This window comes from Halyomorpha halys, unplaced genomic scaffold (genome assembly GCF_000696795.3).
Source record: "Halyomorpha halys isolate HHAL.00 unplaced genomic scaffold, Hhal_1.1 Scaffold1257.1, whole genome shotgun sequence".
NCBI lineage: Eukaryota > Metazoa > Arthropoda > Insecta > Hemiptera > Pentatomidae > Halyomorpha > Halyomorpha halys.
Window position 1 is genome coordinate 474,049 of NW_027116740.1, and position 27,663 is coordinate 501,711.

The 27,663-nt window shown below is 30.3% G+C and overlaps 1 protein-coding gene across 1 annotated transcript in view; it reads right to left on the bottom strand.

The window, feature by feature from the left end:
- Window positions 1–23,891, bottom strand: part of LOC106689007 (ABC transporter G family member 20) — a 79,148-nt gene extending 55,257 nt beyond the window's left edge. Inside the window, exon 1 of the mRNA XM_014433743.3 lies at window positions 23,827–23,891. The gene's annotated coding sequence lies outside the window, so the exon portion shown is untranslated. The remainder of the gene's footprint in view (window positions 1–23,826) is intronic.
- Between the last annotated feature and the right edge of the window lie 3,772 nt (window positions 23,892–27,663).

Here is a 27,663-nt window from a genome sequence, read left to right on the forward strand (position 1 = left end):
GCATTAAGGATTTTACGAAGGATTTTGGACTGTAAGGATTGGATTCGAGAGGAATTAGATGGTTTAGTGGAACCCCATAGCTCAATTCCGTATGTCCACATAGGGATGATTTAAATAATATAGATCTGTTTAGCAATCGGATTTATATTTTTAAAAATATTTCTTTGTTTGAATGACCTTCATACACCTTTATTTAATACATTAATTCCAATTCCTCAGACTTATTGATATTTTATGCAGGGTTCAATGCCTCCAGGTATTAACTAGCAATACCTATTCATTGAATATCATACTCCTCAAGGATCATATTGTCGGCATATCTTCTCTTTATTACTTTGTTGTCCTCCTAGAACTTCCTAGTTCATTCAGGGCAAACTAAAATAGTGTGAATAAATTATAAGAATAAAGTAATTTTTAATGATGTGATATATTAAAAACAAAACATTTATTCCATTTTACTTTATAACAACTTTAAATATTATGTATTGGATTCGAGCGAAATATTAATATATAGGTTTAAATAGTTTCTCAAATCTATAAATATTAATACCAAAATAAAAGCATAAATACATAAGAGAATTGATGGTTCAGTATTTAAAGGTGTGAAGGCGAAGAAGTTAAGATAGAGTAAGCATGCGCTCCAGGCTTTATATACAAAAGTTTCTAGAGGAATATAATTCCACTAGAAAAAGAACCGAAAGAAGTTAAAACAACTGGTGCAGTGTGGACATATAACTTTCACTTGCCAGTCTGAAAGGCGATAATAAATGTATATTTTCCTGTTAATATAAAGATTTGTATTTCTTGGGTTTCTAGAGGCGTGAATAATGATTATCAACTTTGTTCCTCCCATGAATATAACAGTTTAACGAAATACAACAAGGCTGTGTAGGCATGATAGGAATCGGACGAGAAAGGATTGTATGTCTCCGATTTTTCAGTCTCCATACTCCTATCTCCATTTTTCTATTAGTTAGTTATAGAATGTTTTCTTAGTTCATATTTATACATATTCAATTACTGTTAACAAAGCAAAATTATTAATTATTTCAAATAAAATGTACTTTAGAGGAAGATTTTTTGAAAATTCGACATTTAAGCCCAGTTAAAATATTGTAATGAGGATAAGATCTAGCTATAAGTGGATGTTCATTTAGTTTTACTTTAAATTACCGAGTTTAATCAAAATCGTTTGAAATGTATTGAGAAAATCAAAAATTGAATCTATAAAGTGGAACTGTGGTAAATCGATTTTTTCCAAAAAGTTGCTGTAACGTCCCAACCATAATCCTGCCTTAAATACGTAATTTCCGTTTCGTATGTCTAATTTAATTAATTAATTAATTTTCGTTTTTGTGCTAAGGGTTTTCACACACACTCTCATAATTTGGCGAGATTTGGTTATTTGGACTCAGTGGGTCTCAAAACGTGTATTTGCTTCAAAATATCGAATTCGAAATGTTTCACCTTCCTGTTTCCCTATATGCCCATATGAAGGAGTAAGAGGATGAAGGGGCTGGGTTACACTTTTTGATTCTTTAGTGTAGATGATTCTTTAGGGGTTAGGTGCTAGTGTGAGGTACTCCAACCTCAAAATCCAATTAATAACTGTGATACGTAGATGTAGAAGGTGTACACTTTAAAACATAAAAAGATCAACAAAAAAAATTGAACTTCTTAAAATTTACTATTCGTAACATAATTCCCTTCATATATTCCATGCATAGGTATGTGAAAGAAAAAAATTGTGAACAACAGAGTCCCGTCACTAACATAATCTTTTTTCCACATTTTCGTTTAGGAAGTGGATGTAAATCAGTTCTATTATATCATTAAGGCTTAGGATGGGAAAAAACACCCTAAAGGCTAAATTCCAGCTTATTTTATACAAAGGGGCCTGCTAAAGGTGACCAAATATTTATTTATTGCTATTTACAACTGCACATTCATATATACATCCAGTGAATAACATTGAGTTTATAATGGAGTGATACAGGCGTGTATAGAAACTGCCCATTGGTAGCACTCTAATGACGTTTTTGCATTAGCGGGTCTCGTGGCCGTCTTCTTTTCAATTACTATTGAAAACAAAACATTATGAACTCCTTATTCATTTACATGTCTCAGTTTGATTGTACTGATATATATTTAAATACAATAAACGTTAGTATTTCGCGTTTACACAATGCTATTGTCCTCTGTCTCTATTAAAGGAAGCATAAGGTTTCCTTTAATGATTTAGAAATATAGACAAATCACATTATGTATAACTTTTTTAAAGGAATTGTTTGGTCTGGTGACCACAATATACCAGATAATTTTATTTGAATTTTTAGAAATGAAGTATTATTTTCTATTAGTCACTTCGATTAGCACGATTTCAGTAGGATTCTCGAAGACAAGAGGTGTCATAATGTAATTGCAGAGGAGCAATTTTCCAATCAATCCGTATCATCAATTTTCTGGAATTTAATCCGATGTAAAAGTAACTGTAACCGAAAGATTTGAAGCCATCTGATATAATTAAAATTATTAAATTGTAATTATAAAAAAAAAAACTAATATGAGTTACCATATTAACAATCGATACTTTATAACGTTTTATAATATGGGCTTTATATGTATGAAAATTATATGTCATTTCTACTCTTATATTAGAATACAAGTTAACATCAATTTTAATAAAAGCAATCCATATTTCTTCAACTATGCGTGTATATGAATCAAACTTGATAATAGCTCGATTTTGTAACTCCATTCAGATAAATGTAGCGTGCCTTCCTTTGCGTCCTCTACTGACTTAAATGTGGGAATCTCAGTTTTCCTTAAACAATTTTTCGAAGTGTGTTGGACGATATCACCTCATGCAAAATAAAAACGCCAAATAATTTCATCCAATTCCATAACAAACTTGGAGACATAAGAAAAAAACAGAGTTTGTTCAAGAAAATCAATAATTTGTTTTTTTCGAATTTATTCAATATTCCCTGTAATTGACGGATACTCGAATTCATTATTCTCCAGATTAGAAATAAAGATAAGTGATAAGTACTTCTAATAGTGGTGTGATTATTTTGTATTTTGATGGTTTAATGGTGGTGTGGAATGAGAATTTCATTGCGATCTGTACCTATTTGCGCCCAAAGTGCCCGGGCCCAGCAATACGCAGGGTCTCCTAATCCTCTATAAATTAAAATGAATCAAGAACTAACTGAAAAGTACGATTGCTTCAATAACATGTTTTCACTAAAAAGTATGTAATTAAGGAAATAGATTTGTAGTAATTATAGAAGTAATTCATGAATTTGGCAATCGAAAATCAAGAATACCATCTTTTGTAAATTGTAAACTTTTTTTAAATAAATTAAATAAAATATAACAATAAACAATGATTTTAAGTAGTACGGTTTTAATGTCTGTTTATAAGGATGTCTGGTGTTTCATATAAATCATCGTTGCATAAAAAAATGTTTATGCATTCACTAATGAGCGAAATGGGCCTCTTTTGCATTGTCAAACAAGTTCAGATCGAAAGCTGAGGAATGATGTTTTATGGATGTACATATTACATCTATTAAGACACATAAATTAGCCTGTATTTAATCGAGGCGAAATGATACTGTACTTACCTCATTTTAGTCAAAAGAGAGACGTTTCACTCATTATCAAGTATGTAAAATTTTTATTATTTAAAGATGATTTGTTATAAGCAAATAAGAAACTTTGCACTCACTTGATGCCAAAAAAAACTTGATTTGTCGAAACTGGGAGGAGGAGTCATTGTACCGGTAGACAAAATTCAAAATCGACGTATTTTTTCTCCACTTAAAAGTGCTGTATTTGAGGATGATTTTCGACACACATTAAACTATACACCTCGGATGCTGAACAATTTTATCTGAGAAAATTACAAGATGGCGTCGTACTGGCTGACAGCATTCAAAATTTAATTCATTTTAGTCCAACAGAGCAGTGTTTCATCGGAAGCTACTTAAATAAACGGTCGATCTTTATATGAATTTTATTTTGTAAGTTTTTTATTTTACCTTGGTACATGGATTTATATTATTTATTTCTCCTTGAACTTAGTAATTGGTCATATTTGGGCTTATATGACGTGAAAGTGTAAGTTTCTAAGCGTTCATATGTGTTCAGGTGGTTAAGAAGTGAAACCTTGTACCTGTCAAAAAAGAAGATTTCATGTTTTAACTTCATTAATATCACGAAACTACAAGTCATCAACTGGTAAGACATAGTTTTTGAAGCCCAGGTCGATATGTGTGAGAAATAAAATGACATGACATATATAGCATGAGTAGGGATGGGATACTTATATTTTCACGCATTTTCCCCTAAAACTTCATTATATATGTCTATGCTTCCTGAGAACATCTAGTAATCTTTTCAACAATTTTAAACTTATTTTAGTTTATATTTGCAATGTTTTTACATTCCTTTAAGTATATATTTTAGCCGATATTTCATCTTTCGCTTGGTATTTCTTTCCTTTTTTTTCAAAACGAATTTTTTGTAAATTAATTTAGAAAGAAATCAATTTGAATATAAAAATAACAACACAAATAGTTCTCAATTATTTTCCAGGATGCCTGAAATAGATATCAAATGTTATGAAAGTTAACAATATTAATGTAATTCTTAGCTCCTTTAGATTTATGTGATTTTAATGATTTATAAATGTTTCTTTCAGCTTCAAGTCAGATTTAAGTCCCTAAAATAATTTCTCCTACTGTATTATCCAATTAGAATCGTATCAATCGTTCCTAGGAACCAAATATCACTGGAATTCGATACAAAATCAGGCATTTGTCAAGGTTGTTGCCTGAGCCCGCTGCTCTTCATAGTAGTCCTCGATAAAGCAATGAAGAAAGATAAACATAGAACGAGACAGTTTCAGATAGGACACAGGAACGTACAAACCATAAAATTTTCTGTGTTGGCTTTTGCGGATAATCTGGTTTTCCTGGCTTCCAACGACCGAGACCTCCAATACAACATAAATGTTCTGCAAGAGGAAATGGCCATGATAAACATGAAAATTAACCAGGAAAAGACAAAATGTACGAAGATAGGAAAGAAACGCCATAGAATAATGAGGGTGATCAGAGCGAACGGAGAAAGACTAGAGAAGGTCCAGAATTTCAAATATCTAGGTGCTTATCTCAACGAAAGTGGCTACATTGATGAAGTTTCTCAAAGAATCAATGCAGCTGGAAGAATATTTAGCTTTCTTCGAAGGGGTTTCCTGGGCAAAAGGGAGGTGACAAGAAAACTAAAATAATGATCTACAAATCGGCGTTCCTCCACATTCTTTCTTACTCTTCCGAATTGTGGATCCTCACCTCGAAACAAAAGAGCCAGATCCACTCCATGGATTCGGATGGACCAGGAAAGAACTGCCAGAAAGACGTATGAGACTCACGTGGAGGGAAGAAGGCCAAGAGGAAGACCACGCAATTCCTGGGGGGAGGACTGGAGTAGAAGAAGGGAGATGGTCCAAGAGCGAGATATCTGGTCCAGACCCTGCAAATTGTAACCCCACACTACGAAAACGGTACAGGGGATAAAATTATTATGATTATCAATCATACCAGTTGATCATAGGATTTCATTCGAGATGCCTAAAATGAAGTCTGTTACAAAAATATCAGAGGCTATTACGTCGGATAGTTACTTCGCAGATGAATGGTTAAATGTGATTTCAGAATTTTAATATTAAATTATATATTAATATTATTTGTGTTGTGAGGAAAAAATTAACTTATCAATAACACATTGAAAATAAGGTGATGATTCTGTTAAAAAAAATAATCTTAAAATAAAAATTATAAAATAATCATGAGGATTGCGAATTATATAAAGTAACTATTACAATTAAATGTATTTTTTTTTCTTTATAAAAACAATTTAACAAGTTTAACAAATTAAAATGTTGTAAACGGTATTTTGTTTATTTTTTTATATGAACAACCCCATTTTTTTATGTATTAAATATTTGTTTGTTTTTACTACATAAAATATTTATTTGCCCTGTAGTACTCAAAAGAATCATCATCTATAAAAAATACGTTAATTTTTCTTGACTTTGAAAAAAAAAAAATTAAATTTACATTATTCTAATCCTACTAAATCTTATTATATTGAAATGATAACGATGAACAAATGACATATATTTGCATTTTAAATACAATTGTGTTATGGGACTAGCCGGTGGAACATTATTTATTCTCCTAGCGACTGACCCTCGCCGGGTATGATAATCAGCTTAATATAGTGACTGATAATTGTTGATACTGACCCACAAGCAATATAATATATTCCTCGTGGGCCAGTATCAACAATTGCTTGCGATATGTTTGAATGTAGACCGCAATCTAGGACTGCTTTCATTTCGTAACGTTTGTCCTTGCCTTTGCGCTGCCCGACGAACTGTTCATAATGAGAGAGAATTTAAACCTGACAAGTTTCGGACTCGAAATGATTCAACAAATAACAGAAATATTCCAATATCTTGTAAGAATTTTCTAGCTTACTACCGGCTTACAATCAATGAAAACATAGAAAAACGAGGTATATTTCCATTTTCCTAAGTATTCAGAAGAATAAAGTTTATTTTGAAATTTACTATTATTATTATTATTATTAATTTAATCGCGATTTTAAGCTTGTTTTTCCTTTGATTTGTCTTTACCCTCCTAATGTCATTAAAAAATCTATTAGAAGCAGTTGTTACTTATTTAGAAAAAAAAAATCGAGTTATATCATTTTACCTCGTAGTCTTCAATAGTAACCTATTACAGTCAAATTTGCATAATTCGAGTAAATCATTTGTATATGTACACAATCACACACACACACATTTGAGGATTTTATGGTTCAGTCAATGATAAACAACTTTTTGTTTCTATATATACTTATGAATACATATGAAAACAAATGCTGGTGGCATTATAACATTAATGATATTTCAAATACCTACATAAAAACCATATAGATCATATCTTAGTCAACCATAATGTAACTATATTTATCAGATATTGTAACTAGCAAATTTGGACAAAATAACTAAGTTCATTCCAAAAAAATGTTTAGAGACTGTGACCCAATTAGAATGGCAAGGAACGGTGAAGTTAAAAGAATCGCTTTCGAAATATCACGCCCTTCTAAACTATTGCAGGCTCTAGACTTTTTTAGAAGTCTTATCCAACGTTGTCTCTAAACGATGCATTGACGTTGCAAATTACATTTCACAATCTGGAGCTACTTATGGATGTTACGGTTGTTTAAAGGATTTCTGTTGTATTTGTTGATATAAAGGGAGCACTGTGGCACCGTGGTAAGGCGCGATCCTACTAACTCCAAGGACCCGAGTTCGAATCCGGCTGGGCAGAAAATTGATTACTATTACACTGTAGCCGTGTCTCAACTCATGTAGGTTCTGATGCCCTCCTGGGGTAGACTCAGCCTTATAAATTGAGCACCCTTAATTAGGTAAAAACCTGGTGGTCGAGCATGATTCTGATCAAATCACCTCCTTGCACAACCGTTGGTCTAGTAACAGTACTTCCTTACAAAGTAAGTATTAAGTACTGAACCCCTTACCCTTCATGGGTTGTAGCGGTAAGGATTTGCTGATATAGAACTTTCTTATTCTAAATTAAACCAAAAAAATATATAGGTTACACTTAGCTAACTAAGGCAAACTAAATCAGACAAAAAGGTAAACAATTAAATCCAAATTATTATTATGTCACTATTATAGTGTTATTAGTCAAAACACTTATACGTTATGATTGACACCCCTTTTTTTCCATCCTGTTCGTGAATTTCGAAATGACTTTGATAAGTATTAAATGATAGTCTATTTTCTTCCTTTTCCAGCGAACTTAACATTCGAATTTCCGTAAAAAGATATATTTTCTGCAATTTAAGATGCTATTTTTCTTACCTTAAACAACAGAATTACCATAGTATTTTTTTCTTAACATTTTAGAGGATATGGGGTCATATTCATAGAAGTCAACGTTTATTTATTTAAAAAACCTTTATTTCCAGCATCTCCATAAACCCCTTTTTAGAAAGCTAGTTGAAAGAAAATTTTTTTCGAGCTTGTTGGCGTAAAATGTACTTATTATTTATGAAACGAACTAAACAATTATCCTCAAGCATTATATTTTATAATAATTCCATGACTTACATTCATCGCTTAGTATGATTTTTATTCAATCAATATTTAATTAATGATCAAAGTGGGGGGATGAGATTATTAATCTTATTTGCTATTAATTACTTTTTTTTTTTCTTTTAAATTCCCAACTTTTATTTCCTTATTTCGGAAATAATAAACCAGATAATGATCATCGAATGACAGTCTTTACTAGAACTCGTTGTGTCTATTTTATATGATGATTTTTAATTTTCGAAGATTCTCTTTTAGGAATATATGAATTAACCTAACTCGAGCTTACATAGGGAACTGTAATTATAGTAAGGAAGTTATTAGTGTTGAGATTTTTGAACGTTTTTACATGACAGCGTTATTTTCTTATTTGTTGTTTATATTTATTTATTAGGTACGAATTTGTATTTATTTTATTTTTTCATAAATTTAATTTTCTTTATCCTGCATATAAATTATTTTGCTACTATTAAATTAATTTATATCATATTATATTTTTTTATTTCTTTTTTACTTTTATTGTCAACACTAACTTTTTGTTTTCCTTCTTCTTTTTTCTGTATATTTAGTATGAATACCTAATACCTAGAAGGCTAATACTGATTGTCCATAATTGTGGTAGCTTATTATATAATTATTTTTCAATAAAAACTATATACAACTTATTTATTTATTTTTTATATTTTTAGGTAATAATATAGTGACGATAAAATCAGTATAAATATGAATCAATATAATATAAATTAATTAAATAATATCACAATTATTTATATACTTGCTAGAGAAAATTAAATGTTAATAAATTAACGTTCGCACCATGAAATAAATACACATTCATACCTAATAAATAAGTTTTAAAAAAAGACAAACAAGAAATAAGAAAGTAACGCTGTCATTTAAAAGTGATCTAATCAGGGATTTTAGGTCTCAATTGGCAAAACGCTTAATGGGCGTAGACAAGATTTCGCAAAGGGGGGAGCAGACTTCTGCCCAATACACACAGGTAAAGGAAATATATGTAACTCCGCATCATTCCAAGAAATATATCTACCATTTTATTTCTACTTCATAAAATTCAATCATTACTTATAAAATTTTTATTACATATAATCACAATAAATTATTGAAAATCGAGCATTAACTTAATTGTACATAAATACACACAATAAATACAAAAATATATAAGAGGTGATGAAGAGGTTTGCTATGAGAGCATCAGCCTTCTGGGATTGCTGGACAAAATATTAACCATCATCTTCTACGATGGTTGCCTTCTTTGATTTATTTTCAACAAAAATTCTGAGATTATTAAAATGACAAACTGTAAGTTATAATTAGAAGAATGGAATCTAAAAAAAGGTTCTTTTATATTATTATGATAATACATTTTTACTATTATAATACATCGTTTCCCTCATTATTTTTAGAGATAAATGTGAGACGAATAATTTTGCCCTTCAATGGATGTGGTTGTGATGTTGTGACCCGTGTAGATGTCAATCCAACAATGTTACCTCCCTGATTATAGTATGTATATAGTATATAGCATTTAAAATTGCAGAGAACCAACTTCACACTCTATGCAACTTTGATAACCTATAACTATAATAGTTATAATCAAAATAATTATTTGAACTGCTTGGGAAACTAGAACTATTAAAAAAAAAAAAATAGAAGAAAAACTACCAGTTACCGACAGATATTCTTGCCAAAATTCAAACCGAAGGCGTGAATATATTTTTTTTTGTAATCAAGCACTTTCTCGAGAGTTCTGATAGCCCTTTCCTCGTAGGAGTTATCGACAATTATTGAATTTGAATCCCAAAATACACGGAAAAAAAGTTTTCTTGGAATCCTGGAATCCTTTTTAAAGTATTCTTTTAGATTGAAAGATTACAGATATAGAAGTAGCCTAGAAGTCTCATTACATATCTTAACTACAAAGGAGTTACGACTTGAAAATAGATCCAAACAATATTTACGAATTTCACTTGAACATAATTTTCAAAATAACTTGAAATTCCGTTAATAAAGTTTTAATTTATTTTAAAAAATACATATTTATTCTCACATAAATATTTGGAAATTCCAATAATCATAAGATATACATAAATCACATGGCAATTAACAAGTTTATCGAATGACATTTTATGTTATTTTTAGCTCCAAGATTATTAGTTGCAGTTTTAACTCAATTTTTAATATATAATACTTGATTATTTCATTAACGAATAAAAATGATTTCTTATATGCAGGTTTATACTAGGATATTAGTACAGCATTTAGAATATTATTGTTACTGAAAAGTAAAGTAATTTGTGTAATTCTTTTTTTATGTGATATTTGAGATAAGGGGAAGGAAGTCATGACCTTTTTCTGTGTCTGATGACACATTAACTATGGCCACTAATGGATTATTGTCGTTGGACATCGTGAGTGTACCGTCCAACCCATTAACCTTACCAAAGAAGCCTTTTATTTTTCAAATAAAAGAAAAGATATTAAATAATAATTCTAATTCATTTGGTGTACATGCTGTGTAACCGTGTATATAAGTGTATGTATTTATACTTTATATAATATGTAATAGAAAAAAATATATTAGAAGAAAAAATTTAAATCTACACCGCTACAACCCATGAAGAGTCGAGAGTACTTTGTGAAGGAAGTTATGTTATTAGACCAATGGTTGTGCAAGGAGGTTATTTGGTCAGAATCACGCCAGATATTTCTCTAATTAAGGACATGAGGCTATGTTGATCCCGGAGCATACCGTAACCCATAGACCTGACTCACGATTGCAGTGAAACGGAAAATAATTGTCTGCTACAGTAAGATTCGAATCCTTGGAGTTAGTAAAACAGTACCTACCTCTCAGCAATCCACTCCCACATATATGTATTTATTTATATACTCACAACAGATACACTTTTATATTAAATATGCTTTTAACAGAATCATTACTCAGTTATAAATGTTTTTATAGTTGATTATGTTTTATTTTTGAAAATACATTTATATATACTCAAATCATGTATTATATACTCAACCTATATGTTTAAGGGAATAATTTGATTAATAATCTTATTTATACAGCTCATGGATGATAGAAACAGTTGATTAAATAATCAGTTATTATGTACTCGGAAACGTGAATATAGTATTTATACCATGATTTATCATGAGATAACCCAAAAAAATAATTAAAAACTTGAAAACTTACACAATTATAACTAAAGATAAAAGGGATTGTAAATACATGGAAAAATATTGACTGATAAAAAAATTATTTCAATATCAAATTGATATTCATCAATTAGTCAATATGCAATCAATCATAAATCAATTTATAAACGAAAACCACAATATACTACGTAGTCTTATTTTCTATAAAGAATTCACTTTTTTTTTTCTTATTTATTTGTAAGAAATAAATTTCTCTAACTTTGTAAGAAATTTACTTCTCCAAGTTCGCAAGAAATGAATTTCTCCAAATTTGTAAGAAATAAATTTATCTAAATTCGTAATAAATAAATTTCTCCAAATTTGTAAGAAATAAATTTATATTTCTCTCTGTGCAGAAATATAGATGTCAATGTAACATAATTTTAGAATTGGCGCAAACTGTTTTTGAAGTGTTAGCTGTGGTTTACTAAATTTAGCAGACTACTAACATAAAAAAAAGAAATATATTAATGTGAATTTATATTTTCTCGTTTACGAGAAATATTGTACGAAAGTACGACAAAACTCTGTTCAAATTTAATTCTTCAGTTTCAATTCTTAATTATTTAGTTTTTTTGTTTATCTTGTCAGCAGACTATTTTCTCTAATCCATCAAATTATTGCATAAGATTCTCTACATCCCTACGATATTTTTTTAACAATATTAAAATTTGATTTCTGTTAATTTTCGTGATAGTTTTTCACAAAACTAAATGTGTCTATACGACGAGTAATATAGATTTTAATACAATAGGATACTGACAGTCCTTTACTTAAGTATAAAAAAAATTAACCAACGGTTTGAGATATTTGTGCGCTCACATTTTATAAAGTTAAAAATTACCTATGTAAGAGACCGGTGAAGATTTTTAAAATGTTTATAATACTACTTTAATTACAAAAATAATATAATATTACAAACTAAAGTTATATCATCAATGCAACCATCTGATTACTTAAATATCAAAGCTGACATAAGCAATCGCTAATATTAGATAAATACATATAATTACAAACCTGTTGAAGAAACATTACGGAATGTTTTGTCACTCTTGCATTAACGTCAAGCATAGCATATCCTTGTTACTTGTTTTATAAGCTTATTATGCTTTGTAAATTAACCAATAAATATGCATAAATGAAGTTTATTACACTTATATTATGCAATATCTTTTTTACCTCAGAATAATTTCTATTAGTTAATCTAACAATAGATTCTTTGAAAATGCATTATGTCATGTTATACTCTCATTTTATGTCAAGAAAAATTATTGAAAATGAGCCTATAAAGTAGTTTTGTCAAAATATATTATATATATAATTTTTAACATTATTCTAATATAAATAAAAAACGGAAAAATATATATCTAACGTTAGAAGAAATCCTGTAAAAGCGAGAAGAAAGAAGTCATAATAGACTTCCTGAAAATGTACGAAAAAAAAAAAAAAAAAAAAAAAACATAATAGCACTAAATAAAGGCATGTCTCTTTGGGATGAAAAACATCGTTATAAAAATAAGTCCATATTGTTTCACAGTTAATTCCATTCATAATTAGTATTATTTGTTATTTCTCTAACCACCCAATTTAGTTTTGTTCTTAAGATTTCATTTACTACTTTAAGACTACCCACAATAAAAACAAAACAAAAAACAATTAAAGTAAAAACAAATGATACATATTTTTTACGTTCATGCATGTAAAACTTTTAAGATCAGCGCCGTGTAAGATACATAAAAAAATGTATAAGTTCTAAAATAGATAAAAACAGTCAATTATAATTTCATTATAAGGTAAATAAATAGATAAATTAAAATCTAACTTTAATAACATTTGGAATTTTTTGTAAAATAGATTAGTTGTATAATTATTAGAAATTATTTGGATGGACTTATAAGGGAAAAAAAATATATAGCAACGATTCTCAAGATTCTTTACACCGAGGGGTGAATGGTTTAAAGTTTGTTATATTGAGGTGAAGATCGTTATTTATTGCTCTCTATATAAAGAATTGCCTGGAATTCAACCTCCTTTAAACGACAAAGATGTGTTCAATAGTTTGAATAAAAGATGAGGACAGTCAATTATAATTCCACAGTAAAGTTAAAACTGAACTTAGAGTGTTATGGAATTTTATAGCTTAACTGTATTATAATTAGAAGTTTTGGATGGAGCCTTAGGAGAAAAAAAAATCAGAATGGAAGATTCTTATGCCAATTCTCAAGGTTGTTTACGTCGACGTGTGGATGGTTGAAAATTCGTTATATTGAGGTTGAGATTGTAATTTATTGACCTCTATATAACGAATCGCATGGAATTCAACTCCTCAAAACGAAAAATACGTGTTTAATAGTTTCAATAAAAGGTGAGAACAGTCAATTATAATTCCACAGTAAAGTTAAATAACTGGATAAGTTAAAATTGAATTTAATTAGAATGGAAGTTTCTTACGTTGAGGGGGGGATGGTTGAAAATTCATTATATTGAGGTTGAGATCGTAATTTATTGACCTCTGTATAACGAATCGCATGGAATTCAACCTCCTCAAAACAACAAATATTTGCAATAATAATTGGGAAAAGATAAACCAACAGAAACTGAAGTGGTTATTATCCTCACTACCAAATGGAAAAAATCTCTGTATTCTTATTAACTAGTACCGAAAATATTTATTTTCGGATTTAAATAATTTTATTTCTCGATTTTCGAGGATAAATAAAATTTTATTTGTTTCAGAAAATATGCAATTTTTTCTCATTTAATCTGAATATTTTTTTAATCATTTTTAATCATTAATAAGAAAAAAAAATTAGAACGTGAATTCTAAAGAAGAGAAACCATGACATGTAATTTAGAGCTAATACTGTCATTCTTCTTAAGCTTAAATCATATCCTTTTGAAACTGGAGAAGAATCAGAAATTTTGAATAGGATTTAAGCAAAAATTCAGGCTATACAATTAATACGGATCAAAAAACAGGCTTCAAGGAATCCTTAATGAACAAAAATAAGAATAAAATAAAGATTTTAATGTATTAAATGCTTCGGCATTTACTTACAGTTTGAACAAATGAGTTTTAATACGAATTGTGAATTTAATATTTCATTATGTAATTTTAAGTTGTAAGTTTGGTGAAACTTATCGTTTGTGGAATTTTTTAAAATTTGAATATCTTAGTAAACATATTGTATTATTAATAAATAGGCTTATGATTTTGTTAAACATTACACTTCAATATTTGCCATTTTAAATAAATAAAGATCCAGGACTTATTAATAATATTAATATTTTTCTATTACATTAATCCAAGTCATTTTTAGAAGTAATATTTTTTTTTCAGAACGAATATGTCATACAATTTTTATAATGTCCTACTTTAACCATCCTAGTTTCTCCTATAGCGCTCTGTTCCATTTATTGATATAGTGAAATCCAACGGATTTTTTGTATATCAAGAAAATGGGATCAGTTCATTCTGATATTGCGACTTTCAGCTAAACAAACTGAAATATACCTAAGACCTACATCTTAGGAAAATTATGATATAGATTAATATAAGTGTTCTATAAGTTGTAGAACCTTTTTAAATCCTCATGATTCTTCCACCGTAACAATTTTTTTTCTTATAGAATAAAGAATCCATTTATTAAGGACTAAAACAATAGTATCAATCCAAATTTCACACAATGTTCCATCCCGTATAAAACAAAAGCTGTTTTGGCCATTTTCTTACAGTCCAAGAGTCCAAGAGAAAAAAAAAACATTTTTATATTAGTTATTTTACCTTAAATATTGATTACTTTAATGAAAAGTATATACACTTATTTGTTAAAGTTGATGACTCTGTCTCTCATAGTTAGGGGGGGGGGAGTAATTAAAAATTTGAAGTTGCAAAAAATCCTTTTTTCAAGTTATTTTAGGTTAAAAAAAAATCCTTTATTTTCAGTCAGAAAATGGTTCAATGTTCACTTTGACTATACAGCGGGAACATTAAAAGTCCTTAAAAAGTAAATATTGAAATATTCAAGGCGCACGCCTCCTGAAATTCATTTTATACTAGAAAAAGTTCGATCTTTTTTCATTCGGAGCTTCATATCCTTAAAACTATCAATAATACTAAAAAACTTAATTGCGTACCCATTAATGTACGGTAAAGTTTCCAAAATATAAGCCGTAATAGAGGCTATCATATTCCTAAAATATAATTCTTCATAAAATAAATGTTAATTTTAATTATAAACCAACTTGTTTTAATTAATTTTAACAAATATCATGAAAACTACAACCCCTACGAAAATATTAATTATAAACTACTTTATAGTACATTCAACCGCGCTAAAATACATCCTTACATCTAATAATTTCTCAACTATAGCTTTTCATAAACCAGAAGTTTTGTCCAAGCAATTAAAAATCAACATTTTGTGAATTTATTTTGGTTAATTGGTGCTATTCCTACGAGTATAAACTGCTTTATTGTACATTCAACTAGCTTCTGTTCAAGTGGTGATAGACATCTGTATGTCGTTTTAGGAGTAGTAGTTTCCATGATAAGTCCCTAACTAAATTCACAAACTGTTGATATTTTTTTATTAAATTTTTGTTTTTGAAATTATATATCTCGTAAACTACTGGACTCTATTAGGACTCATATTTAAGCAAATTTACTCTGCTTCAAATTAAGTTTTATTAAACGTTTAGTGTTGTAGGCAGTTGAAGAATATAAAGCACGGAATGATAAATGAATTTTTTGTAACGTTTTAGAACAACCACCATTTTTTATTCCCCCAAACTAAATTGGTCGATTTGGCTGAGTAATGAATTTTAACTCTTAACAGTATATACTTTTCAATAGAGTTGTAAAAAATTGGAGTGAAATAAATTGATTTCTTTTTTCACGTGTTACCGCCCTCCCTCGATGTATAGATAAAGTGTGATTTAAAGAAAAACTTACAAAATAACTTTAGTAGAAAGAAGAATGTACGAGAACGGAAGTTTAGTGACGTAAGGAGCCGCTCTAGTGAAAGCTTCCTGGAAGGGTCAGCAATCTATTGGATCATTTCGTCCGCTCACTTACATTGATTAAAGTCCAATACGAATAAATATTCTCTATGTGACATCTTTATCTTTTATTTTATACCGTCATAAAAAAAAATAAAAATAGAACTCCCTTCTATAAGATTTTTATCAATTAATACTGATTATATATAAATATTATTTTATTATGCGTAGTAATTTGTTCACAAACAGCATATAAGCTTTAAAATTGACTAATCTCTGGCAGGTGTAGCGCACTTTCTTTAAAGGTTTTGAAATATTTTATGACATTTTGAGATGTTATGATTTGAGATGATGTATTGGATTTATATAAAATATATTATCTATTTTTGTTATTATAAATTATTTAATTATATCTTATATATTTTTTATTGTACGTTATTATTATTATTATTTTTACTATATATTATTATTATATTTTATTATGTTATATAATAACTCCAAAAATCCGGCTGTGGCAGATGATTATGTTCTGTTTCACTGTAGGCGGGTCAGCCTAGTTGGTTCAGGAGCCCTCCAGGGTCCACCCAGCCTCATAAAGTGAGTACCCATAATTGGCAAAAAAATCTGGTGGTCCAGCGTGATTCTGAACAAATCACCTCCTTGCCCAACCGTTGGTCTAGTAACATACTTCTTAAAAAAAGTACTACGCTTCTAACCTTTCATGGGTTGTAGTGGTACAAATTTAATTTTAATACATTAGATTGGTTGATCTATCTCAACATCAAAGCTTCCAAACGACATGAAGCTTTATTTGTTCTAAGAATAGATAGCTAATGTTTTGTTAAATTTTCAAAGTTAATGATTATTGTGATTTTCTTTTTGTGTATATAAGACGAAGAGATGTCTGATTATTTCTGATAATTGGCGAATAAAAATGCGTATTGTCCAGCAATTGTTCGTATGATTCTGATTTAGACCTTTCATAAATAAATCACCTTTTTCGTAAATAAAAGAAAGAAGAAGAAGGTGAGAAGAAAATAGGTTTGTTTGAATGACAGTAATAACTATGTTTAAGGAAATATAACAAATGTATGTGTATACCTGAATGAAAGGAATAACTTCAACTTTTTTATTTTATGTTTACAAAATTAGGTTTATTTGTTCATGTAATTACTGATATTGTATTACAGATATTATAAAAATATATAAATATTGCACTAATGTTCTCTTAAATAATAATACATACCTTCCTTTTGTAAAAAAAAAAAATCTTTTCTGGCTCTCAGGAGCCATAAATTTTGAAAAATAATGAATCAAAAGAAAGGGAATTTAACGGAGAATTGAAGAATCTCAATTCCGACTCTTAAATTCTTACTCGAACTTTAATAAAAGTTATTTAAAAAAGAAAGAGGTATCAAATCTCAGTCTCTAGTATGTCAACGGATCGAGGCGGTACAAATTGGGTTTCAAAGATTTCGGCGTGAACATCGATTTACGCTCTATGTATCGTAAACGAGACCCTGTGTTTTATAGTCCAAAAGTGAACCATTTGGGCGATATCGCACGAATTAAGCACGGGTCAAAACTTACTCAGAGGTTAGCTTCCACAGAGCCATGGTTGCGATGGAAAACTTATCACATGTTGTTTTGTTCCTTCCTATGCCTGTTTATATATTTGTGATGATTGTTCGAATGAATAATCGATTTTATTTATTCACTATTGTAACATTAGTAACTAGATATCGTGAATGTTTTGAACAGGTCGAGCTCTAGATTCTGAATATTCAAATGTGTTCGGTCTGTGCACCTGTGCCTAAATAAAAATATATATTGATCTAAAGATTTAACCAATTCGTATGTTTTATTGCTCAAATTATACATTGATATTTAAATAATCTCTCAATTTGAGCTCAAAATATTTTTAAAATATTGTAATAAATACGTTTAGTTTGTCCGTTTTTAAGTTGTAACTTTTTTTTTTGGAGCGAACGGAACTCAAGAAAAATCCAATTTTCATGTCTTAAATTATTCAGATTCTCGGATTACCACCGAAAATTTGTAGCCCATCTTGAACATCCGTTCATTACGTTATGGCCTAGCTTTGAGGTCTCAGTAGGTCCAATTCAGGGTTAATATAAGTTTACGGATAGGTGAATCTTAACTGCAAAACTGAAGTAATATTTTCCAATAGGGCAACGTAATTACTTATTATGTAAACTGTTACTTGATCATAAAGTATGAAACTTTAACTGTTGTGTGTGTTTAATAGACGTTGATAATTATATATGGTTTATACGAGTAAGCATGATATCGCGTTTATTTCGAATGCATTAAAGAGAAGGAAAGGTATCTAATGCCAGAGTTCTATCAGGGATAAACTAGTTGAAAGAAAAATCTTCAGCTACGTCCAACGCACTTCTCCAAAAACGATTTCAGCTAGTAATCTATTTATATATAGTTATTGGCTATAATCCTATAAATGTACTGAGGCCATTTTGAAAAATCAGACATATTAGATCTAGGCACCCTTTGGAAGTGGTATACCTTTTACAATGGTCTGCTTACAAAAGTTTTACATTATAATCAATTGGAATAAATTAGTTCTTCTTAAAGTTATACTTCTACTGAGAGTTTTTTCATTTACAAGTTCTAATTAGTTTTTCTATTTCTACGTAAACTCACAATGTCACTGGACTATAGAACGCACTGGTAAACTACTCTACTTTTGTGTGTGAGTATACAGTAGGTACATTCGTAGTAGTGTTTATGCGATATAAGCAGCTGTTATAAAAAACTGTTTATAAAAACTGTAGGTAATATCCACAAGTGTAGAAATGATAAAATTTATTAGCTAGGTATCTAATAGTATTTTAAAAAGGGAATAGTATTTTTCGATTTATTCTTGGCTAAAAATCATGAAAATAATTATGGGTTCAGCTAGTTTTTTAATCAAATAAATATTTTTGAATTCATCATTTAATACTCAGGAATGATCAGAGTAGGTGTACTTCCAAAAAAGGGCATTGTTCCAACTAATTATCTCGTTCAGATGTATTAAATTACTAACACAATGATCTCTTTTTAATAAGCAAATCAATATGACTTAAATAGAGTACTCTATACTAATAAAGAAACATATTCTGTTACATACAATAAGAAGACGTATTGTATAATTAGTTCCCAATCTATCAAGTTATGATAATGTACAACTAATTTCTGACCAATATCCTTTCAAATAATTATGCTTGACTATTAAGGGAAAAAATATTTTTTGTTATATCTTACTTTTTTTATGATAATGTTATTGTGATGGTTGTTCCGAAAAATGGTACTAGTACTATCAATATTTTCAGATCAGAATAATCAATTTATGAAATGTAGAAGAAAATATAAAATTAAAAGATGATGTATTGTTTTTACTTAATGATGTATTTCGTTCGAAAATAACTGACTATATCATTTCATCGGAGGGTTGAGGTACATTTTAAATCCGTTTTATTAATCCTAAAACATGGTTTTGGAGACTTTCAGGATGTTTAATATTTAAATATTTTTGGTAAAGTCAGTCATAAAATAACTACTGTGCTGACGTTTTGAGAGTTCATTATTTTCATATTCATGCCCTACTGTGAGAAAAACAGTTTTTTAATAAAATAAATAAAAAAGAAAGGATTTTCTTAGCTGATTTCTAAATTTACAGAGCACAAATTAAGATTAATAAATAGAATAATTATTTACAACTGTTTTGGAACCGAGTGTTATACATAACTCAAATAAACACTAGAACTAACTCGTACGAGGTTAGCAGTAGAATTGAGTAAGAGTGAAATGGATAATAATTAAGAACGCTAACAATTAATATGTAAAATTTAAAACAGCAATTAACAGGCTACCTGCTAGAAAGAACTGTTGGGGTATCGAAAAACAAAAAATAAATTCACACTTACCTTTCTCCACTTCACTCTTACTCAGTTCAGCAAACCTACGCGTTAGTTCTAGTGGCTATTACAGTTATGTAGAACACTCAGTTACAAAACAATTCTAAGTAATGCTTCTATTTATTAATAATAATTTGTATTCTATTCATTTAATAATTAGTTAAGAAACCTTTTTTTTTATAAAATATAAAACTTTTTTTTACTAATGAAGTCACCACAATGTAATTATTTCATTATTGACTGAACCTCAAAAATGAATATCATATATCTGTTGCGATCGTGAAAAACTAGGTAAGTCGAACTGCCTAGAATTTGAGTTGACTGAGTTTAAACCGTCCACGGGACGTCTTATATTGGTTAACTCTAGTTACATTCCATTGCGTAAACAGTCTTAATAGAAAAAATTAGACTAAATTTATGAAGCTATAATAAATCAAATAAAATTATGGATGTACAGTTGTTTTATTGACAGATATGATACCCTAGAACAGGAGGTTAATTTCAGTCAAAAATGCATGTCAAGTTGGTACGTTTTGAGATGTTGCATACCTCTAAAGCTCTCCTAATTGAGTAAGTAGTAAAAATAAAGGGTATGTTTATAAAGTTGGCTTTACCCAATTACTAAAGTACCTTTTAGATTGTAGATGTTTTTCCTTTTTCGCACACTTTTAGGTTTTGAGTTTCTCCAATGTCCTTTATAATTGAGTTAAATGGTTAAAAACTTGTTTGTTATTGAGTTGGTGTTAGAGAAGTCCCTTTTGAATTTTACAATTTTTTTCAACCCCTCTCTCTTCATATCTGTTACCTCTATCACATTAAAAATTTTTAAACGATTTTTCGTTGTTGAACTTTCAAGTTTAATTAATAGTCTTTATTATTTCAGACGATCTTGACGATAGATTGAAGTGAGAAAACATATTTAAAAATATTTCTATTTAATTTAATCAAATACCCATATTTTATTCTTATTTATTCATATAATATATCAATACAATAATTTTAATAAATTATTCAGATTTGGCACTTTTGGATGTTTCTCCATCTCTGCTCACGACTTGTTTTAGTATCACCAGTCCAACCCGAATTTTTTATTTTTATTGTATGGTAAAATATACAATGTAATTAAATCAGACTAAATAATAAATAATCAGATGTTTTTATTACAAATATCAATAAACAAATGCAATAACTGATATGTAACTGAATAACATAATGAAACCAACACATTTAAACCAGGTTAAATAGTTTAGAGCCCCCTCGACTAGACAGGCGAAGAGATGTGGCAACCCTTAGAACGTTGCATTTCTTACTGTCGCTAATAATCTTGTGTAAGCAAAAAATATAATAGCACATCCTAAGTAATGTTGTAAAAAATGCATTGGTGAAGTAATATTTTTATTTAGTTTTTTTAAGTAATAAATAAATGAAAAAGTTTTTAAAAATATTTTTTTGCGTCCTTGGTAAAAATTGAAAAATGTTCGTTCTAAATATTGTTTTCATTATTTTAACTCCATATTAACAACTTATTGAACTAAGCTTTATTAGAGGCTTATATTTGATCGCCACCCATACTCAGGCCTTATATTTTATATTTATATGTATTGATCTGTCTTTCATTGAATGAAATGGTTATTCAACGCATTGAAAAAATTCAAGCACAATATGAAGATTAAAGTGTTTTAATAATAAAGTATACTTATTTTAATGTTAATATGGTAATCTTTCGTAAAAAATATATTCACCCGACCACGAAAATACATCATTCGAATAAATATGAATTGAGTTGTTTAAAAATACAACAAATTTAAGTAGTTTTCTTTTTCGAAGGCAAGTGCATACATTTTTCTGATTTTTTTTTCGCTTATTAACTAGCCTTCGTACATCAATCTTTTCCTTTTTATTAATTTTTGCATTAATTCACAGTGGTGCTAAGTACATTTTCACTATCTTTACCAACAATGTAAATGGGTCTCTGTTTTAGGAAAATTACAACTTTTCGAATATTTTTTTGATTGAACTGATTTAAAATTTATGCTTAAATCTGTTCTGTCAGAAAAATAATTAAAAAAGTTGCAATTTTTCTAAAAGATAAAATTTTTAATTATATTTTTCATAAAGTTAGAAATGTACTTAGCACCGCTGAGAAGTAAGCCATCGATGTATTCCATGCAACGTTTTGGACCGTCCGTCCGACTAGATGTTGATTCCAAAAATGGTTTCAAAATATTACGTAACTTTTACATTCAAAGTTAAAATTAAAAATAATATACAATAATAAATAACACAATGTAACCATTTTTAGAGTAAGCACCTTAAGATCGATGAATGGGCCGAAACGTGGTATATATTAATTATTAAGAATATATTAATAACGTATCATTAATAAAACAATTAATACTGAAGTATGAAGGCTACTAAATAACCTCAAAAAAATACCAAATTCACGATTACAGAGGAAGAATGTAGATTAAATCATTTGTAAAAATATATTACATTTAAATGCTTAATTCTGAGCACCAATTTTTATTTCCAAAGAATTTTATGATTTTAAATAATATTAAACATAAATTATTCTAATATTAACCAATCAAGTTGTCAATTCATTAAAATGGTATGAAATGCTAATCATTTGTAAGAGCTTAGTTCAAAACGTATTTTCTTTGTGATTATAATAGCTGTAAGTATATGCAGCGTTTAAAGCTGTAAGTATGCTCTTAAAAATGTTTAAGCACAATATGATGATTACATTTTTGCAATAAGGAAGAATAATTACTTTAATACTAATATGCTAATTTTTCATCAACAATATATATATGAGTTATGTTGTTTAAAAATATACCAAATTCACGATTTGTGTTCGATAATTTGGAATACATCACACATAAAAATAAGATTATACATAAGCCACCCTAAATTCTGAGCGTAGGTTTTAATTTTGAAAGAATTTTATGACTCTTGGATAATAAAAATTTAAAATTACTCTTGTATTAACCGATCAGGTTTTCGATTCGTTAAAATCGTGTAAAATACAAATCGAGAATAGAATAGCAGAAAGTTCAAGAAGTATTTCTTTAACAATTATTATCGTACATATCAAGATGAATCGCTGTTTATTACTCTTCAGGGAATAAGATAATTTGACAGTCGTATTCTAAATGAACTTTGGAAGGGTATAGATATATCATTATATAATAATGTTCTAATATAATATTCGAAATAAAGAAGAATGAACCCTAGGATGGAGGAGATAGGAGATCCTGGAAAGTGGCCGAAGACTGGTCCGTGACATAAGTGATCTCACTTTCTTAGCTTTCTCGCCGCCGCGGTATTGCTCACTGTTCCTTTCTTCTTGACCAATAAGAAACAATCCGTTAGTTCCAACTAAACACTAATCCCGTGATGTTCCTCCGATATTTGTAGCACATAATAAAACAAAAATTCTCGATTATAAGAATGACAACGTACCTTAAAAGAGAGATCCTAGTTCGCAGAGCTCACCCTGAGACCAGCAGCCGAAGACTGGCTCTCTCTCGCCTCGCCCCCACCCTAGGGGCTGCACCAGGTAGACCAACGCTGTTTTTGTACCATCTCCTCTGATTAGCAATAGCCACTCATCAGTCTCCACTGAGGGTGTAAGCTAGAACTAGAGTTATTTAATAAAATAAATAAACTGGATCCGCAAATGTATTATAATTCACAGTGAAACTTCTCTTAACGGACACATATGTATAACGAAAACCCATATTAAACGACAATGTTATAAAGGTCCCCGTTAAATAGGTATACATTTAATGCATTTGGAACCCAGTTGTAGACAACAATTTTATATTCTATTAGAACTTTTCACTCCTCTACAACGGACACAAGTCTCAAAAATACGATTATAAAAACTCACGATTCCAAAACTGCATTTTGTGAAAGAAGTTTTATAATACTGTTTTTTTCCGAACATATTTGAACATTATATCAAATAAAACGTATTAATATACTATTTATTTAATATATACTATTTATATTTATATTTAATCTACTATTTATATTCAAATTTACTGAAAAAATTTACGTTAATTAGAAATTATATGTGATATTAATATAAACCATGAAGGTTTGTTTAGTTTTTGACTCTTTTATTCTTAATATCTCCTTAATTTTATCTGAAACACTCTCGACTCTTGTTATTTGTATTATTATTATTTTTATTAGTACTGACATGACTCAGAGAAATTTAGTCATTGTATAGCAAACAATTAAAACGTATTTAAAAACTTATTTTAAATGTATTTAAAAACTTTCTAAGAGGTTGAGGTTATTTATTTCATTCAGATAAGTATAATCTAAAACAATCTGACTATTTAAAAATGTTATTTGTCTAAATTAATATTAAAAATGTAACTACACCTTATAGTCGACAAACTCAGGACCTCCTCACCAACCTCCGTATCTCCCTTAAGCGGAATTTCTTATTTTTATTTCAAAGCATTTACTTACTGAAAGTAGATTGGCATATCGAGTCGAATTTTAACGATTGTCCAACTTTATACCTAGTGACTAGACTTTCGTGAAATAAAAAAGCGAAAAACCCAAAATGTGCAAAATCGCTCAGTAAAAACTCAAATTTTGTAAAACTCTATTATTTAATACATGGAAGCTTATAATTTTATTAGAATCAAATTAAACTCACTAGGTACTCAGCACATTTATCACTAACCACCACAGGGTCAGACGATAGTGAAAGGGTGGAGCTAGAGTAAAGTAAAACTAATTCTAGAGAAATTTTAACATAATATATAACATTCCAAAAACATTCAATTTTGTTTATTTGTTCTTTTTTTCCCTTTGAATTCAACTCTTTCCGTGTTAAACAATGCTTTGCCTTATCTTATCTCATAATTTCTATTCTGAACAATAAATTTAGTAGGGGGAAAATTAATGAAATGGAATAGTAATAAATAAATAGGTATTGTCATATATAAATCTTGAAATGTAAGCACTTCCCATCATTCACATACTTATATAATGTATCCAATCATAATCCAATTCCACCAAAACACAAAAGAAATCATAATGTCATAAAAATCCGAAGTAGTACTCTGTCATTCTAAGAGTAAACAATTTTCACCAGCATATCATTTGACCTGCACAATGTATATGTATGTATGTATTGGCTATGGTACTAGGTGAGGAATTGTGTTCTGCCACTGACACTATACATCTACCTCTATAATATAATTTTATAGAACCATCTAACAGTTAAAAAATATCCTTAACAATTTTAAATCATTATCTATGACGTTTAAAAATGATTCCAAATAAAATAAAAATTAAAAATGAAGTTAAATTGTTGAAGTGAAAACTGATACTAAAATCCTATAAGTTTCAGTCAGCTGTTACTGAACGGAGCCACGTCTGCTGATCGAGCAGATCATCTGATTCGAATGTATTGTTTAGACAGACTAAACCTAACCTTTTTCAAAATGTTGAGCTCGACTTTTTTCAAAACATTCACGATATCTAGTTCAATAATCTGACCCATCCAGAATAAAAATCGGCTGAACCGTTCGCATATTACAATAAATACCCCAAATTAATGCTTAGACGAATAAGATTATCTATGAAATCTGTTAACATTAACTTTTACAATATTTATTTGTGACTTTTTTGTCCTTACCTCCTTTATTATAAATAACAATATTAACATATATCCAAGTATATACAAACGTAACTGGTGCCCTTCCTTTGCCATATGCCGTTATAAGTGGTTGGACTGGGTTCGCTGAAGGCGGGGGTTACAATATTGGCCCAAGAGCCGCTGGCATGGGGAAACAAAGAACCGGGAGGGCCGCTCCAATGCAGGATAAAAGGTAAGATGGGTTAAGATGACTTCAGGCTGCAGAGCCCAAAGACCTTCCCTCGGCGAAGACGTCGACCAAGGGGACAGTGCTTTGCCACCTCCCGGGTCTTGGTGGAGGGGTGACCTCTCTGAACAGCGAGTTATCACAAAACTTGATGTGCCTGCAGCCTATGAACTCCGGCGCAGAGGGGAGCTGGAGCTCATCATGGATAGCACTGTTCCTGGCTCTTTGGAGTAAAGTTCCCGTCGAAGAAGCGGAGCAGAGTTGGGCGAATGATTGCTTCATAAATCTTCAACTAGAGCCAAATTGAGATCTGATGTGAAGTGAGCAGGTGGTAGAGCCTGTAGGACTTCAACCGGGTCAGTTTGAGTCTCTGCCCAACGTGACTGGAGAAGGTAAGATATCTGTCAAGTGTCACGCCGAGGTAAAGGATGGTGTTCGAAATCCTTCGGCCTTCGCCGTCCACTAACCCCTGAGAGAGTTTGCCTCTCTTACCCTTCTGAAAGTACATAAAGTACCCTGATGCCGTCCCTCTTCAGTCCAGTTACAATGGTAGCAGAAGAATTTTCGATATGTTCGTGGGCTACCTTCGGACTCATGCTGGAGGCGTAGATCCCGATATCGTCTGCATAGGCTGCTAACACTGCCTCTGGGTGCTTGAGGGCGACTACTGGTGCCGTAAAAACGACCAACGGTAGAGGTCTCAGCACAGAGCCTTGAGGGACTCAGCAGGTGGTGGGGACCGGAGGCGAGAAATGTACGCCTACTCGTACAGCGAAACATTCCACTATATAAACATCCACGATAGCTTCCGATCAGTTGGCATAGAGCAGAGGGGAACTTGAACTCTTCCATTCGGCGGAGTAGTAGCGGGTGGGACTCGCTCTTGAAGGCCGTGCTGCAGTCCAGAGAGGTGAAAGCCATAGCACAGTTCTTTTTCATCTGCGGTAGTGTTCAGGCAAGTCACTTTTCTTCCACGGCTTGAGTAGCGGCACTACGATCGTATGTTTCCAGGTAGTTAGGAAGTAAAAGATCCGTATGCACGAGTTGAAAATGTTCAGCAGGAAGGCTTTACCTTTCTTTCCTAGGAAGCATCTTCAAGTACGCTTGGGATCCCATCCTGCCCAGACGCCTTGTTTTCCTTAGTGCGGCGTAGTACCGACTCCAGCTGGCTGAAGGTGGAGAAGATGGGCTTCTCAACTAGACTCATGACCTCCCAAGTGGTGTAAGAGCATTGGACGTCAGTAGAGGGAATATGGGGGAGCTGGTGCAAAAAGTGAGCAGGGAGTTCCTCGACTTGCCACCAGAGTGCAGGGTTGTTAGTTCAGACGGTGACCGATAGATAGCAGCACCATCGGCAGTAGAGGGAATATGGGGGAGCTGGTGCACCGATTTGGGCAGCCAATCAGAAGCCAGCATTTTGATGACGTCACACATGGCGGGAGATTTG